We start from the raw sequence: 17,382 nt of genomic DNA, 5'->3' as shown, positions 1-17,382 counted from the left end.
CGACAAATAGTGGAGCAATATCAGAAAGGAGTTCGACAGTGTAAAATTGCAAAGAGTTTGAACATATCATCATCTACAGTGCATAATATCATCAAAAGATTCAGAGAATCTGGAAGAATCTCTGTGCGTAAGGGTCAAGGCCGGAAAACCATACTGGGTGCCCGTGATCTTCGGGCCCTTAGACGGCACTGCATCACATACAGGCATGCTTCTGTATTGGAAATCACAAAATGGGCTCAGGAATATTTCCAGAGAACATTATCTGTGAACACAATTCACCGTGCCATCCGCCGTTGCCAGCTAAAACTCTATAGTTCAAAGAAGAAGCCGCATCTAAACATGATCCAGAAGCGCAGACGTCTTCTCTGGGCCAAGGCTCATTTAAAATGGACTGTGGCAAAGTGGAAAACTGTTCTGTGGTCAGACGAATCAAAATTTGAAGTTCTTTATGGAAATCAGGGATGCCGTGTCATTCGGACTAAAGAGGAGAAGGACGACCCAAGTTGTTATCAGCGCTCAGTTCAGAAGCCTGCATCTCTGATGGTATGGGGTTGCATTAGTGTGTGTGGCATGGGCAGCTTACACATCTGGAAAGACACCATCAATGCTGAAAGGTATATCCAGGTTCTAGAGCAACATATGCGCCCATCCAGACGACGTCTCTTTCAGGGAAGACCTTGCATTTTCCAACATCTCATCTCATTATCTCTAGCCGCTTTATCCTGTTCTACAGGGTCGCAGGCAAGCTGGAGCCTATCCCAGCTGACTATGGGTGAGAGGCAGGGTACACCCTGGACAAGTTGCCAGGTCATCACAGGGCTGACACATAGACACAGACAACCATTCACACTCACATTCACACCTACGGTCAATTTAGAGTCACCAGTTAACCTAACCTGCATGTCTTTGGACTGTGGGGGAAACCGGAGCACCCGGAGGAAACCCACGCGGACACAGGGAGAACATGCAAACTCCGCACAGAAAGGCCCTCGCTGGCCATGGGGCTCGAACCCGGACCTTCTTGCTGTGAGGCGACAGCACTAACCACTACACCACCGTGCCGCCCTCATTTTCCAACATGACAATGCCAAACCACATACTGCATCAATTACAGCATCATGGCTGCATAGAAGAAGGGTCCGGGTACTGAACTGGCCAGCCTGCAGTCCAGATCTTTCACCCATAGAAAACATTTGGCGCATCATAAAACGGAAGATACGACAAAAAAGACCTAAGACAGTTGAGCAACTAGAATCCTACATTAGACAAGAATGGGTTAACATTCCTATCCCTAAACTTGAGCAACTTGTCTCCTCAGTCCCCAGACGTTTACAGACTGTTGTAAAGAGAAAAGGGGATGTCTCACAGTGGTAAACATGGCCTTGTCCCAAATTTCTTGAGATGTGTTGTCATGAAATTTAAAATCACCTAATTTTTCTCTTTAAATGATACATTTTCTCAGTTTAAACATTTGATATGTCATCTATGTTCTATTCTGAATAAAATATGGAATTTTGAAACTTCCACATCATTGCATTCCGTTTTTATTTACAATTTGTACTTTGTCCCAACTTTTTTGGAATCGGGGTTGTATTAGTAATGTCGAATTATTGGACATGTGTTTTGTTTGGTGGATGTTTTGGGAATAAAATGCTTTTATGGCTTCAATAATAAGTCAGAAAATGATTGTACACTAGGGTTCCATGACATTGCATGGGAGATCACAAATTGAACGCGAATGAATTCTGCGACGGCCATCCATGGCTAGGAGTCAGCAGAGCAAAATTGGCCATGCTCTCAGGTTTGGGGTTGCTGACATAGACTAGCTAGTTGTGTGCATTTTTGTGAGCTCATGTATGTAGAAGAGGGCAGATAGCTCTTAATTTTCCCCAATGGGTAGCTGTTGTATGATGGGGAGAACTGGCTGGTGGGTGGGAAAGAGCACGTGACCAAATTAGGGAAAGGAGGAGGTGTCCTGGTGCAAAAAAGATTAAGAATCTTTAGTTGAAGAGATTTGGGTATTAGCAGTGCAGCTGGAAATCGGCAAACTTTCAGAAATGATGCTGATAGAATTAATGAAATGTCGGTAAATGATTATCGTTCAGAGAGAAATATTTACTCTTTTTTTTTTTTTTTTTTTTTAAAGTTATTCCACGAAATCAAGTCGTACATGAGCTGATAGCCGATGAGGTGTGTAGCACTGAGTTGGCTATAAGTCATGTATGATGAGATTGAGTGGAATAACTGTTTTTATTCTATCCACATTCACTGGATTTTGAGAAACGGGGCATTTTTATTTTTTTGCAAATTCAGTACATAAAAACCTTTTGATACAAAACGTCCAACAAAATCATTTCTGCTTAGAACGTAAACGAACCGGTGAAATGACGGTACCAATTTTGGAAAAAAAAAAATCTCCTTGGTTGGTTCAGTAACGCGCGCCGCCATCTTCATTTTCTTCTTCTTTAGGGCTTTTTGGCGGTTGGCAAACCAACTTAAAGGTGCATGACTACCACCGACTGGGCTGGAGTGTGGAGCAGGATTTTTTTTTTTGGGGGGGGGGAACTATATTATTCTTCTAGCTATTTCTGTTTATCAAGTATTTCAAAGAAGGTAATATATCTGACTTGATGCGCTCTATTTTTTTTTTCTCTACTCACTGTATATGAGCTGATAGTCTATATCATATGAGTAGCCAATCTGAGCGTGCGATTCCTCATGTCCAGTGAATGTGGATAGAATAAAATTATTTACTCATCTTCAGATGTTACCAATGTTAACAACTATTGTCAACTTTGATGAAAGTTTGTGCTCCCCCCTCGTATTTATTTATTTTTATTTTTTAAAATCCCATGTGCATGTATTGCATCCTCACTGACTCTCTGGCGAACAGTACACAAAGCTGAGCATGCTTTTTGAGTTCAGTTTATGAACATCAGTAATACCTCCTCATATTTTCTTACAGGACTTATATTTTTAATTTATTTATTTTTTGCCACCCAGAATACACTGATACAAAGGTCACTATTCTTATTTGAATGGATTACACACTACTTCTTTCCAAATTTTGGCCTTTATTCGGATTGAGCAATCCTTACTTAATGGATTTATTATTCAGCTGCATGTAAACATAGCTAGTGCCTTTTATACAGTATTGAAAGACCCCAAGATTCAGAGAGAAATCTCTATAAACAGATGTAAGTGATCTCAATGTGATGAGGAATTTTTCATTAGGAATATTTTTCCTTTCAGAGGAACTTTTGCTGTTTTATTTGTCAGCTTAAGCTTGTATTAGATGCACAGATGATACTCCTATTATAACCTGCTTTTTCAGATCATGTACACAGAGTATTGCAGAACAGCTTTAGAAATTATCTTGCTAGACGCACAAAACCTTTTTGTTACAGAGTTGCTTTAGGTGGTTCTCATATTTTCATTGTGATTCCCTTCTGGCTCTCTGCTCATTCCATTGTAAGAACCTCCCTCGGTGTGGTTTGAAGAATCTGTTTAATCTAATACAGCTGCTTTCTTCATGCTCAACACCAGAAGGATTTTGAACACGGAGTGCCATTTAGAGTCCGAAAGATACCAAGTGTTGGAAAAAACAAATCACAAATGATGCAAATTTTTTTTCTTTTTTTTTGCGAAAATGCTGCTACAGTTTGTAACACTGGAGCTGAAATAAAGTTGCGTAATTTAAATGTGTTGCTCAATGAGTTGTGCCTTTTTTTTAATTTATAAATAATATTTACTTTGGCGGCACGGTGGTGTAGTGGTTAGCACTGTCGCCTCACAGCAAGAAGGTCCGGGTTCGAGCCCCGTGGCCGGTGAGGGCCTTTCTGTGTGGAGTTTGCATGTTCTCCCCGTGTCCGCGTGGGTTTCCTCCGGGTGCTCCGGTTTCCCCCACAGTCCAAAGACATGCAGGTTAGGTTAACTGGTGACTCTAAATTGACCGTAGGTGTGAATCTGAGTGTGAATGGTTGTCTGTGTCTATGTGTCAGCCCTGTGATGACCTGGCGACTTGTCCAGGGTGTACCCCGCCTTTCGCCCGTAGTCAGCTGGGATAGGCTCTAGCTTGCCTGCGACCCTGTAGAACAGGATAAAGCGGCTACAGATGAGATGAGATGAGATATTTACTTTGTAATTTGAGGCGTGTATGAACTATGAACTGATCATCAGTTAGATGCCGTAATGTGATCTTTAATTGCAGGTAGCATGAACATGGCTATGGCTGGGTGATATCACGGTATTGACCTTATATAGTCATAAATTAAGTCACAGTACACATTATTTCTGAGATATGGTGGATATTGTGATGTTACAACTTGCAAAATGATTATTCAAAAAAAAAATCACAAACTGATTGAAAGTGGCAAATTTTTATTCTATCACTTAAATTCTAAAATTGTGATTTTCTCTTTTCAGTGTTTATAAACACACTGTTATAAAAATATTTTTAAATATTTTAAATATAAAAAAATCATACTGCATTTGTTAATATTAACTTTATTATTTGAAGAACAACTTTTATTAATCACACGCACACTTTTGTGAAATTCCTCTCTGCATTTAACCCATCTGAAACAGTGAACACACACGTACAACTAACCGTCTGTCTTAGGACTGTGGGGGGGAAACCCATGCAGACACGGGGAGAACATACAAGCTCCACACAGAAAGTCAGGTCAAGTTTATATGTATAGCGCTTTTAACAATAAACATTGTCGCAAAGCAGCTTTACAGAATTTGAACGACTTAGAACATGAGCTAATTTTATCCCTAATCTATCCCCAATGAGCGCGACGGTGGCAAGGAAAAACTCCCTCAGATGACATGAGGAAGAAACCTCGAGAGGAACCAGACTCAAAAGGGAACCCATCCTCATTTGGACAACAACAGACAGCATGACTATAACATTAACAGTTTTAACATGAAGACAGTCTCGTTGATGTTGTAGCTCTTCATTGATGGAAACTTGAGTGCAAAACTGTTCATGACAACTGCAGTCCTAAAGTTAGCAAGTCAACTGTAGTCCTCAGCCATAAAAGCATTACTGTAAGAGTCCAGAGCGTCCTCCAGGTGTGACTTTCAACTGTCCTCATGGGGCCGTCCTCCACAGGAGCGATGCGATGAGACTCCAACCAGACACAGGGTACCAGGATGGATCAGGCAGGTCCGAGGAGCAGAAGAGGTCAGCATCTCGATCCCAGGACCGACATGTAACTCAGAGGGACAGATTTGGGGGAGGGAGAGAAAACACAGGTTGTTAGGTATGCCCAATGTCACCTGAATAATTGTAGGCAACAGGTTTCAAAGTCTAAAAATAACACAAGTATTAAGTCTGTGTGGTAGGCTCGCAGAGACGAGAGTCCTGACATCAGGCATAATACACAATACTGGCATGTTAATATGGTTAAAAAATATCATGACCTGCTCTGGCTGGATGCTTGATTGGAGCACACTCCTCAGCAATGAGACAGTTGGAATTATAGATCAGAGTGAGTGCAAGCAGATGCAGATGGGACCCTTAGGGCTGGCCAAGACAATTCAAAGGCCCCCGTCAGCCACTAGACTCAAACCCAGAACCTTCTTGCTGTGAGGCGACAGTGCTAACCACTACACCGTCCCTTAAAACTATGCTATTTAGGTTTGCTCACAAACCTATCCATCACAATCCATGTTGTGTATTATAGAAATATCCTCAGTGTGCAGCAGAAGTTTGGTACAGGTTGGGTGTTTAAAAAAAAAAAAGAAAATCCAAATTTTGTCCAGGCCACGGAGCACCATTAGATCAGTTATTAAAAATGAAAGGAATATAACACAACTGTGAGTCTTTTTAAAGGATGTCATCCACCAAAATTTAGCGGGTAAAGTGGGCACTCATCAGAGCGGCATCAAAGTGACCAAGTAGAAACTTAGAACATGATGCTACCACCACCATGCTTTTTACAAACGATTGATTTTCCCCCCACATCAATATTATGTTTGTTTGTTTTTCGTGTAGATTCATGACGTACACTGTGTGCACAATTATTAGGCAAGTGAGTACTCTGACCCTACCATTATTTCTATGCATGTTTTCCAACCGCAAGCTAGATACACTTGAATGCTAATTGGATTTAAGCATTCTCAGGTTGTATTTATTTGTGTAATGAGGGAGGGTGTGACCTAAAGTCATTAATACCCTATATTAAGGTGTGCATAATTATTAGGCAGCTTCTTTATCTCAGGCAAAATGGGCCAAAAAAGAGATTTAACAGACACTGAAAAGACAAAAATTGTAAAATGCCTATCAGAGGGATGCAGCACTCTTGAAATAGCTAAGCTATAGAAATGTGAGCACAGAACAATCAAACGTTTTGTTGCAAATAGTCAACAGGGTCGCAAAAAATGTGTGGAGAAGAAAAGACACAAATTAACCGCAAAAGACTTGAGAAGGATTAAACATGAAGCTACCAGGAACCCATTATCCTCCAGTGCCACAATATTCTAGAACTGCAACCGACCTGGAGTGTCCAGAAGGACAAGGTGTTCGGTGCTCAGAGACATGGCCAAGGTAAGGAAGGCTGAAACACGACCACCACTAAACAAGACTCACAAGTTGAAATGTCAAGATTGGGCCAAGAAATATTTGAAGACAGATTTTCCAAAGGTTTTATGGACGGATGAAATGAGAGTGACTCTGGATAGACCAGATGGATGGGCCCATAGCTGGATAACTAATGGACACAGGGCACTTTGACTCAGACGCCAGCAAGGTGGTGGAGGGGTAATGGCATGGGCTGCTATTATTAAGGATGAGCTAGTTTGACCATTTCAGGTTGAAGATGGACTTAACATCAACTCCCAAACCTACTGCCAGTTTCTAAAAGATACATTCTTCAAGCAGTGGTATGGGAAGAAGTCTGCATCATTCAAGAAGGCCATGATTGTTATGCAGAACAATGCACCATCACATGCACCCTAGTACTCCACTGCTTGGCGAGCCCGCAAAGGCCTTAAAGATGACAAAGTAATGACATGGCCCCCTTCCTCACCTGACTTAAACCCTATTGAGTACTTGTGGCCCCTTCTTAAGCATGAGATTTACAGCGAGGGAAGACAATACACCACTCTGAATAGCATTTGGGAGGCCGTGGTTGCTCCTGCACAAAAAGTTGATCATCAACAAATCAAAAAACTAACAGACTGGATGGAAGGCTCATGGCAGTTATTGAAAAGAAGGGTGGCTATATTGGTCACTGAATATTTTTGAAATGCTAGAAGTGTTTATTTGTTAATTCTGAGTGGTTTATTTGTTACACTGAAAATTAAAATAAACAAGTGAGATGGGAAACTTTAAGCTTTTCATTTAGTTGCATAATAATTCTGCACACTAAATGTTGCCTAATAATTCTGCACACTTATATATTCCCCTGAGAAGGCCTAAACTCCCCTTTCCTTTGTTAATCATTCTGGTTTTAGGTTTATTAACAATTTGGATTGACTGAGAGCACTGTATTTGTTCAACGATAAAATTAATCATCAGGAATACAACTTGCCTAATAATTGTGCACACAGTGTATAATCCTAATCAAGTCCATTTCCAAGCTGTAACACTACAACATGTGGAAAAGTTCAAGGCGGGGTGACTACTTGTTCAAGGCACTGGATAGAGTATATTTGAACATAAATTATTCGTGATGGTCAGTGTTATCTAAAGCAGAGTTCTCAACATTGATGCAGCTAGTGACTCCTTTAATTACTGAAATATGTGCAGTAATATTCTGAATATTTATTAGAGACTTTGAGCTTTTTTTTTTTTTTAATTAATGAATAATTTGGCATTCTGTATTAGTGTTTAGTCATTGAAGTTTGAATGATATCTGTTTAATACATGTGCCCAGAGTACTAACAGTGGTGGTAGTGGTTAGCACTGTTGCCTCATAGCAAGAAGGTTCTGGGTTTGAACCTCACGACTCACTGGGGTCTTTCTGTGTGGAGTTTGCATGTTGTTTCCTTGGTTTCCCTGAAGCTGGTGCATGCTTGCTGCTGGTCCAGGGAGCATCAGGAAGGGCATCTGGTGTACAAACCTTGAACAGGATCTCCAGTTATGCTTCAGGACCCCACTTTTGAAAACAAGATAGAAACATCTCCAGTCAACTGAAAATGATGAACAATCACCCATTGTACCACCTGCGTCCACGAATTAAGAAGATGATTTAAGAACTCATTCTGTAATAGAATCTCATCTCATCTCATTATCTCTAGCCGCTTTATCCTGTTCTACAGGGTTGCAGGCAAGCTGGAGCCTATCCCAGCTGATTACGGGAGAAAGGCGGGGTACACCCTGGACAAGTCGCCAGGTCATCACAGGGCTGACACATAGACACAGACAACCATTCACACTCACATTCACACCTACGGTCAATTTAGAGTCACCAGTTAACCTAACCTGCATGTCTTTGGACTGTGGGAGAAACCGGAGCACCCGGAGGAAACCCACGCAGACACGGGGAGAACATGCAAACTCCACACAGAAAGGCCCTCGCTGGCCACGGGGCTCGAACCCGGACCTTCTTGCTGTGAGGCGATGGCGCTAACCACTACACCACCATGCCGCCCTGTAATAGAATCATATATTTAAATATGAATTAGCTGTTTAATTACCAGCGTACAGAATTTGCTACAGTAAGTGTTTCTTTGACTCTTGGCATCTATGAATTTTGTTTTATTGTTAGGTATTTTTTGTCTTCTGCTGTGCCATGTAAAATTAGATACAGTGGTGCTTGAAAGTTTGTGAACCCTTTAGAATTTTCTATATTTCTGCATAAATATGACCTAAAACATCATCAGATTTTCGCACAAGTCCTAAAAGTAGATAAAGAGAACCCAGTCAAACAAATGAGACAAAAATATTATACTTGGTCATTTATTTATTGAGGAAAATGATCCAATATTACATATATGTGAGTGGCAAAAGTATGTGAACCTCTAGGATTAGCAGTTAATTTGAAGGTGAAATTAGAGTCAGGTGTTTTCAATCAATGGGATGACAATCAGGTGTGAGTGGGCACCCTGTTTTATTTAAAGAACAGGGATCTATCAAAGTCTGATCTTCACAACACATGTTTGTGGAAGTGTATCATGGCACAAACAAAGGAGATCTCTGAGGACCTCAGAAAAAGCATTGTTGATGCTCATCAGGCTGGAAAAGGTTACAAAAGCATCTCTAAAGAGTTTGGACTCCACCAATGCACAGTAAGACAGAAAATGGAGGAAATTCAGGCCCATTATTACCCTCCCCAGGAGTGGTCGACCAACAAAGATCACTCCAAGAGCAAGGCATGTAATAGTTGGCGAGGTCACAAAGGACCCCAGGGTAACTTCTAAGCGACTGAAGGCCTTTCTCACATTGGTTAACGTTAATGTTCATGAGTCCACCATCAGGAGAACACTGAACAACAATGGTGTGCATGGCAGGGTTGCAAGGAGAAAGTCACTGCTCTCCAAAAAGAACATTGCTGCTCATCTGCAGTTTGCTAAAGATCATGTGGACAAGCCAGAAGGCTATTGGAAAAATGTTTTGTGGATGGATGAGACCAAAATAGAACTTTTTGGTTTAAATGAGAAGCGTGTTGTTTGGAGAAAGGAAAACACTGCATTCCAGCATAAGAACCTTATCCCATCTGTGAAGCATGGTGGTGGTAGTATCATGGTTTGGGCCTGTTTTGCTGCATATGGGCCAGGATGGCTTGCCATCATTAATGGAACAATGAATTCTGAATTATACCAACGAATTCTAAAGGAAAATGTCAGGACATCTGTCCATGAACTGAATCTCAAGAGAAGGTGGGTCATGCAGCAAGACAACGACCCTAAGCACACAAGTCGTTCTACCAAAGAATGGTTAAAGAAGAATAAAGTTAATGTTTTGGAATGGCCAAGTCAAAGTCCTGACCTTAATCCAATCGAAATGTGGAAGGACCTGAAGTGAGCAGTTCATGCGAGGAAACCCACCAACATCCCAGAGTTGAAGCTGTTCTGTACAGAGGAATGGGCTAAAATTCCTCCAAGCCGGTGTGCAGGACTGATCAACAGTTACCGGAAACATTTAGTTGCAGTTATTGCTGCACAAGGGGGTCACACCAGATACTGAAAGCAAAGGTTCACATACTTTTGCCACTGACAGATATGTAATATTGGATCATTTTCCTCAATAAATAAATGACCAAGCATAATATTTTTGTCTCATTTGTTTAACTGGGTTCTCTTTATCTACTTTTAGGACTTGTGTGAAAATCTGATGATGTTTTAGGTCATATTTATGCAGAAATATAGAAAATTCTAAAGGGTTCGCAAACCACTGTATGTATATTTATCTTATTTAATTACAGATCATTGAACCACTGATCTAAAAATCCAGCAAAAACAATAGTTATGCAACACAACCAGATGAGGGCGCCATAGACCGGAGTTATACTGTCTGCTGCTTCTGTGAACCTTTCACTATAAGCCATAGTTTGGAGACTTACTTAACCAATATTTTCCCCCAGTAAGTAATATTAGCAATGATGGATGAGGAATAGGAAATAAAAAATAGTGATCATGGATCAAGTCCATCAGTGTTCATCCAAGTTTTTGTGAACAGTTTGCTCCGACGATTCCGTGGACCCAAGACATGTTTAGAGTCTAACTTTTGTTTCTTTAGGTTTGCACGAGAACTTTCTTGAAGTTAATTAGACAAAACAGGCCTCAACATTACCTTTTTCATCCACTTGTCCATCAGACAAGCAGCAAGATTTTTCACTTGTTCTGACTGTAACCTTTTTAATTCCTATGTATTTACTAGTTCAGTGAAAGGAACATGATTAACAAAGTTGATCAAAAAGCAGGTATAGCTATGATGATCATTCTGCTTTAATGATTTATAATTTTTCAATAGGCGGCACGGTGGTGTAGTGGTTAGCGCTGTCGCCTCACAGCAAGAAGGTCCGCGTTCGAGCCCCGTGTCCGGCGAGGGCCTTTCTGTGTGGAGTTTGCATGTTCTCCCCGTGTCCACGTGGGTTTCCTCTGGGTGCTCCGGTTTCCCCCACAGTCCAAAGACATGCAGGTTAGGTTAACTGGTGACTCTAAATTGACCGTAGGTGTGACTGTGAGTGTGAATGGTTGTCTGTGTCTATGTGTCAGCCCTGTGATGACCTGGCGACTTGTCCAGGGTGTACCCCGCCTTTCGCCCGTAGTCAGCTGGGATAGGCTCCAGCTTGCCTGCGACCCTGTAGAACAGGATAAAGCGGCTACAGATAATGAGATGAGATGAGAATTTTTCAATAAAACTCTAACAGTAAACAGAAGTGATCCAAAGCCCCATTATGGTGCATGTGGTGCTCTAACCCATTACCTGATCTGCAGTTTTAAGAGTTACACTTGCCGAAACTCAAAGCTTCTGGAGGAAATAAAGTTAAATCTTGATTAATCCAGTAAAACGTGAAGTATAAATTCATTTAAAGAAATAAAACTGAAAGAAAACAGGTTGGACATGATAAGGGGGACAGAATCACGATGTGACTGAAACAAACCATACGTGAGTTCAGCATAGGTTTGTAGTAAGTCAAGTCAAGTTTGTTTGGATAGCACTTTTAACAATAGACATTGTCCCAAAGCAGCTTTACAGAATCTGAATGACCCAAAACATGAACCAATTTTATCCCTAATCTATCCCCAATGAGCAAGCCCGTGGTGACAGTGGCAAGGAAAACCTCCCCCAGACGACACAAGGAAGAAACCTCGAGAGGAACCAGACCCAAAAGGGAACCCATCCTACCTGGACAACAACAGACAACATGACTATAACATTAACAGTTTTACAACCCCGATTGCAAAAAAGTTGGGACAAAGTACAAATTGTAAATAAAAACGGAATGCAGTAATTTACAAATCTCAAAAAACGATATTGTATTCACAATAGAATATGGTCAACATATCAAATGTCGAAAGTGAGACATTTTGAAATTTCATGCCAAATATTGGCTCATTTGAAATTTCATGACAGCAACACATCTCAAAAAAGTTGGGACAGGGGCAATAAGAGGCTGGAAAAGTTAAAGGTACAAAAAAGGAACAGCTGGAGGACCAAATTGCAACTCATTAGGTCAACTGGCAATAGGTCATTAACATGACTGGGTATAAAAAGAGCATCTTGGAGTGGCAGCGGCTCTCAGAAGTAAAGATGGGAAGAGGATCACCAATCCCCCTAATTCTGTACCGACAAATAGTGGAGCAATATCAGAAAGGAGTTCGACAGTGTAAAATTGCAAAGAGTTTGAACATATCATCATCTACAGTGCATAATATCATCAAAAGATTCAGAGAATCTGGAAGAATCTCTTTGCGTAAGGGTCAAGGCCGGAAAACCATACTGGGTGCCCGTGATCTTCGGCCCCTTCGACGGCACGGAATCACATACAGGCATGCTTCTGTATTGGAAATCACAAAATGGGCTCAGGAATATTTCCAGAGAACATTATCTGTGAACACAATTCACCGTGCCATCCGCCATTGCCAGCTAAAACTCTATAGTTCAAAGAAGAAGCCGTATCTAAACACGATCCAGAAGCGCAGACGTCTTCTCTGGGCCAAGGCTCATTTAAAATGGACTGTGGCAAAGTGGAAAACTGTTCTGTGGTCAGACGAATCAAAATTTGAAGTTCTTTATGGAAATCAGGGACGCCGTGTCATTCGGACTAAAGAGGAGAAGGACGACCCAAGTTGTTATCAGCACTCAGTTCAGAAGCCTGCATCTCTGATGGTATGGGGTTGCATTAGTGCGTGTGGCATGGGCAGCTTACACATCTGGAAAGACACCATCAATGCTGAAAGGTATATCCAGGTTCTAGAGCAACATATGCTCCCATCCAGATGACGTCTCTTTCAGGGAAGACCTTGCATTTTTCAACATGACAATGCCAAACCACATATTGCATCAATTACAGCATCATGACTGTGTAGAAGAAGGGTCCGGGTACTGAACTGGCCAGCCTGCAGTCCAGATCTTTCACCCATTGAAAACATTTGGCGCATCATAAAACGGAAGATACGACAAAAAAGACCTAAGACAGTTGAGCAACTAGAATCCTACATTAGACAAGAGTGGGTTAACATTCCTATCCCTAAACTTGAGCAACTTGTCTCCTCAGTCCCCAGACGTTTACAGACTGTTGTAAAGAGAAAAGGGGATGTCTCACAGTGGTAAACATGGCCTTGTCCCAAATGTCTTGAGATGTGTTGTTGTCATGAAATTTAAAATCACCTAATTTTTCTCTTTAAATGATACATTTTCTCAGTTTAAACATTTGATATGTCATCTATGTTCTATTCTGAATAAAATATGGAATTTTGAAACTTCCACATCATTGCATTCTGTTTTTATTTACAATTTGTACTTTGTCCCAACTTTTTTGGAATCGGGGTTGTAACATGAAGTCAGTTTCGTTGATGTTATAAACTCTTCATTAAAGGAAACTTGAGTGCAAAATTGTTCATGACAACCGCAGTCTCAAAGTTAGCAAGACAACTGTAGTCCTCAGCCACAAAAGCATTACTGTAAGTGTCCAGAGTGTCTTCCAAGAGTGACTTTCAACTGTCCATATGGGGCCGTCCTCTACAGGAGCGATGCGATGAGACTCCAACCAGACACAGGGCATCAGGATGGATCAGGCAGGTCCGAGGAGCAGAAGAGCTCAGCATCTCGATCCCAGGATTGACATGTAACTCAGAGGGACAGATTGGGGGGGGGAGAGAGAGAGAGGGAGAGAAAACACAGGTTGTTAGGTATGCCCAATGTCACCTGAATAAGTAGGTACAGTATACATTTTGCGCTGAGTACAAGCAGGGACTCTGGCAAAACTAACTGACAGCATAACTAAAAGGGGAGAGCCAGAAGGTAACACAGGCATGAGGGAGCCCCGGGACATAAAGCAGCAGCCACTACACCGTCAACAAACTCGAGTGAGCAAGCGAGTGGGGACGGACAGCATCCATACATCCCCGTTTACCAAACCACTCTATGTCTGAGGACCCTCCAGATCTACACCTTTACCTCAAACACCATTAACAAAAGGCTTGACTAAACAGATATGTTTTCAGCCGAGACTTAAACGCTGAGACTGTCTGATTCCTGAACACGACTTCGAAGGCTGTTCCATAACTGTGGGGCTTTGTAAGAAAAGGCTCCGCCCCCTGATGTAGCCTTCACTATACGAGGTACCAGCAGATAGCCTGCACCTTTTGATCTAAGTAGACATGGCGGGTCATAAAGGACCAGAAGTTCACTCAGGTACTGTGGTGCGAGACCATTCAATGCTTAGAAGGTCAATAGTAGTATTTTATAATCAATACGAAATTTGATTGGGAGCCAATGCAGTGTGAATAAGACAGGGGTGATGTGGTCATATTTTCTAGTTCTAGTAAGGACTCTTGCTGCTGCATTTTGAACTAACTGGAGCTTGTTTATGCACTTATTGGAACATCCAGACAGTAAGGCATTACAATAATCCAACCTGGAGGTAACAAAAGCATGAACTAGTTTTTCTGCATTGTGTAATGACATTAAATTTCTTATTTTAGCAATATTTCTGAGATGAAAGAAAGCTATCTGGGTAATGTTATCAATGTGAGTTTCGAATGAAAGACTGGGGTCAATAATCACTCCGAGGTCTTTTACTGCTGCACGTGAAGAAACAGAAAGGCCATCCAGAGTTACTGTGTAATCAGAAAACTTACTTCTAGCTGCATGGGGTCCTAGTACAAGTACTTCAGTCTTGTCAGAGTTAAGCAGAAGGAAGTTAATAAGCATCCAGTGTCTAATGTCCTTTACACATTCCTCAATTCTATTAAGCTGGTGTCTCTCATCTGGTATTGCAGAAACTTACAACTGTGTGTCATCAGCATAACGGTGGAAACTAATACAATGTTTACGAATAATATCACCCAGAGGTAACATATATAAAGAAAAAAAGCAGTGGACCCAAGACAGAACCTTGTGGAACACCAAACTTTACCCCAGTATGTCTAGAAAAATAACCATTTACATCAACATAATGATAGCGATCAATTAAATAAGACCTGAGCCAGGAGAGGGCCATTCCTTTAACTCCCACAACATTTTCTAGTCTATCCAGAAGAATGGAATGATCAATGGTATCAAATGCTGCACTAAGGTCAAGCAACACAAGCAGCGAGACACAGCCCTGATCAGACGCCAACAGTAGGTCATTTACTACTTTAACCAGTGCTGTCTCTGTGCTATGATGAGGTCTAAATCCTGACTGATACATTTCATGGATGTTATTCCAATGTAAATATGAGCATAACTGCTGTGCCACAGCTTTTTCAAGGATCTTGGAGATGAAAGGAAGGTTTGAGATTGGTCGAGTCCAGGACTCGTGACTTGACTTGGACTTGAGCACTGATGACTCAGACTCTGATTTTTTGTTTATTTTTTGTAACATGCCATAATAACTTGGCACATGATATTTATATCTACGTTAATTTTTATACTAATTTTGTGCAAGAGAATGCACATTCACCTGTTCATACATCATGTTCCGGAACAAACTAACATTAATGGTGCTAAAATGCCTGGAGAGAATGCCCCTAGGATTGTCTGCTTTGCTTATACAGACTTCTCGTTCAGTGGGAAAAAATGCACTGCTATGTGTTCCATATGTAGAAGAACTATCGAGGAGACGATGGGGACAACCTCGAACTTCAATCGTCATTTGGTAAGACTCCACCCAGAGAAGGAAGTGAAACGCTGTGTTCATTGCCCTGTTGATAATGGGCGGGGCTTGCTTGCTGAGCGATGAACTAGCTAGTGTTAACCCTCTCTCATGTTATTTGCCCTGTTGATAGTGGGCGGGGCTTGCTGAGCGATGAACAAGCTTTTTATCTGTAGCCTATTAACTAAAGTGGGGCAGTCGAGCAGGAACGTCGACACAGTAGCAAAGAAGCTTTCACATAAAGGCAGCAACAGCCAGCGTCAAATGATGCGGTTGGAGTCTTGTTCTTGGACTCGACTCGAAATTTTCTTTACTGACTTGGATTTGAACACTGGGGACTCAAAACTGGACTCGGACTCAAGGTTTAGTGACTCGACTACAACACTGATTCAGCACTATCGTAAAATTCCCCCAAAATATTTTACTACATTTGTGATGGTTAATGTCTCATCTCGTCTCTCGTCTCGTCTTCTTCCACTTATCCGGGACCGGGTCGTGGAGGCAGCAGTCTAAGCATAGAAGCCCAAACTTCCCTTTCCCCAGACACCTCGGCCAGCTCCTTGGGAAGAACACCGAGGCATTCCCAGGCCAGCCGAGAGACATAGTCCCTCCAGCGTGTCCTGGGTCTTCCCCGGGGCCTCCTCCCGGGGGGACATGCCTGGAACACCTCCCCAGGGAGGCATCCAGGAGGCATCCGAAAAAGATGCCCGAGCCACCTCAGCTGGTTCCTCTCGATGTGGAGGAGCAGCGGCTCTACTCCGAGCTCCTCCCGAGTGACTGTGCTTCTCACCCTATCTCTAAGGGAGCGCCCAGCCACCCTGCGAAGGAAACTCATTTCAGCCACTTGTATCCACGATCTTGTTCTTTCTGTCATTACCCAAAGCTCATGACCATGGGTGAGAGTCGGAACGTAGATCGACCGGTAAATTGAGAGCTTCGCCTTTTGGCTCAGCTCCTTCTTCACCACGACGGACCGGTAAAGCGACCGCATCACTGCGGAGGCTGCACCGATCCGCCTGTCAATCTCATGCTCCATCCTTCTCTCACTCATGAACAAGATCCCGAGATACTTAAACTCCTCCACTTGAGGCAGGACTTCTCCACCAACCTGGAGAGGGCAAGCCACCCTTTTCCGGTCGAGAACCATGGCCTCGGACTTGGAGGTGCTGATTCTCATCCCAGCCGCTTCACACTCGACTGCAAACCGCCCCCAGTGCATGCTGAAGGTCCTGGTTTGAAGAAGCCAACAGGACAACATCATCTGCAAAAAGCAGAGATGAAATCCTGTGGTTCCCAAACAGGATTCCTTCCGGCCCCTGGCTGCGCCTAGAAATTCTGTCCATAAAAATTATGAACAGAACCGGTGACAAAGGGCAGCCCTGCCGGAGTCCAACATGCACTGGGAACAGGTCTGACTTACTGCCGGCAATGCGAACCAGACTCCTGCTCCGTTCGTACAGGGACCGGACAGCCCTTAGCAAAGAGCCCCGAACCCCATACTCCCGAAGCACCCCCCACAGAATACCACGGGGGACACGGTTGAAAGCCTTCTCCAGATCCACAAAGCACATGTGGGCTGGTTGGGCAAACTCCCATGAACCCTCGAGCACCCTATGAGGGGTAT

This window comes from Neoarius graeffei, chromosome 10 (assembly GCF_027579695.1).
Source record: "Neoarius graeffei isolate fNeoGra1 chromosome 10, fNeoGra1.pri, whole genome shotgun sequence".
In the NCBI taxonomy this organism is placed as follows: domain Eukaryota; kingdom Metazoa; phylum Chordata; class Actinopteri; order Siluriformes; family Ariidae; genus Neoarius; species Neoarius graeffei.
This window is presented reverse-complemented; position numbering follows the sequence as displayed.